We start from the raw sequence: 2333 nt of genomic DNA, 5'->3' as shown, positions 1-2333 counted from the left end.
TAAACAATCAATATACGAAAGCCACGTATAATAATATAAAGCCAAGTCCATGATCGCATCCAAGAAACCAATATATATAATATATACAATACTACACACACACACACATATATATATATAAATCCAATTAGCTATACTTACCTTAAATCCCAAAATACTTCGATTCACGAGGGACTGCTCAACCCTCTACTTTGTCGTCACGTCCTCTCTCCTCGGCAATATGTGTGTGCGATAGTGTGTGTGGAATATGACGGTGTGTGTGTGAGTTTGTGTAAGGGTGTGTATGTTTTAAAATGAGGAAAAGTGGAAAGAGAGGCCCCACCGCCTCAATCAAAATCTCCCTCATTTTGTATATATATATATTAATTATTTATGTACATAAAACATTATTATTATTTTATATTTAATTAAACTTTTCTTAAAATACCAATTACATCCTTTTCATTTTCTTAATTACTATAATTTGCCCCAAATATTATAACGAACTCCAATTTAATCGAAAAGTGGAAAGAGAGGCCCCACCGCCTCAATCAAAATCTCCCTCATTTTGTATATATATATATATATATATATATATTAATTATTTATGTACATAAAACATTATTATTATTATTTTATATTTAATTAAACTTTTCTTAAAATACCAATTACATCCTTTTCATTTTCTTAATTACTATAATTTGCCCCAAATATTATAACGAACTCCAATTTAATCCGTTCAAGTGTTATTATATTCCAAATTCAATCTATAATTTATTTACTAATTAAATCTAGATTTCTAATAATTACCAATTAGTCTACCAATTACATAAAAAATTCTACGGACGTCACATTTCGGGTCTCGACCCAGATTGCAAATGGAGTGGTGCAGCCACTGTTCCAGATGATTCGACTGACCCGGGACCGTTCAAGCTGGTCGGCGGTCGAACCACTATGTCATCTGATTCCCTTAAAAAAAAAAAAAAGACATTTTTTACACTCCATCAAATTTTACCTTTCATCCAACCCATTGTATGAGCGGATCGACAATTTGAACAGTCTAACCAAATGGATGGAGTTGGGTTTCACAACTATGGGTGCAACATAATAGAATAATAGAGTGTGATAAATGATGGCATTGGCATGATTGAAGCGCGCAAGCCAAGAATCCACTTTTCATCCCTTTTACACCTATGCTCTATGGCCCCGTACACAATCCCACGCTCCCCCTCAAATATTTTACATCATCTACATAATAATATCACATGAAACCCATGGCCTAAGCTCAATTTTAATTCAAATCAGATTTGGATATATTTAAATTAATTATATAATAAATATAAAATATTTATATTATAATTGATATATAATTTTAAAAAAATTATCGATCGTATTACAATTATGCCATATTTATTAAGTTAGTTTAATTTGACGTAACTTAAAATTTAAACAAGAATTTCCTATATAATTCGCTTGAAAAACTTAAAAATAAATTACCAGTGCACCAACATCCAAGCTTCTGCACACACCACCAAGGTAACCGAGACCTAAACATTGATGAATTGATGATGACGGATTACAGCCACAGGAGTGATTGTGGGTTGTTAACAATTTGGGGGAATCCGGGTCCGGGTTGACCCAGACACCATACATACCCTGTTCTCAGAAATGCCAATTTCCATTCATCTTTCTATTCTGATCCGGATGGCACAACTTTGAGCAGTAGCAGTAGGCCCACTGGTGCGACAAACCAACTCATTACAGTTCAGTTTCCTCCTTTCCTTGTACCCCTCACTTTCAACATGACCCATTCTCTTTTCTTTATGTACGGTTGGTTATGTGTGTGTGCTCTTCTCAAATCACTATTTTAAAATCAAGATTGGTCAACCCCTCAATCCCAACCCCAAGTTCTTGGTCTTTGTTTCGATTCTTGGAGAATTAATCAATATCAAGATTAAATGATTGTCAACTGAAAAATGAAATGAAGCAGTTAAAAATGGAGAGAGCATAAAGAAGAAAGAATGAATGAGGTAATAAAAGCAGGGGAAAGAAACTGTTAAAATAGTGGAAAAACAGAGAGAGCAACTGCACAATAAAGACTTACCAAAAGTCGTGCCCCCATTGGAGCTGCGATAAAGCGAGTGCTGAATGAATTTACATGTAACAGCCCCCTTTTGATAAAGCTCACCTCTTTCTCCAGAATTCCCATCACATCCAAGGCCCCAGGGTGTGCTGGTGACAAGAGTGAAACGCGAGTTTTTCTCCCTCTTTGTTTTACATTTCCCACTCTTAATCTTGACTTCACCCTCTCTAATTCCTGATGACTTGAACCACAACCCTAGCCTACAAGTGTT

This window comes from Sesamum indicum, linkage group LG8, assembly GCF_000512975.1.
Source record: "Sesamum indicum cultivar Zhongzhi No. 13 linkage group LG8, S_indicum_v1.0, whole genome shotgun sequence".
Lineage (NCBI taxonomy): Eukaryota > Viridiplantae > Streptophyta > Magnoliopsida > Lamiales > Pedaliaceae > Sesamum > Sesamum indicum.
Note: the sequence above shows the minus strand (reverse complement) of the source record.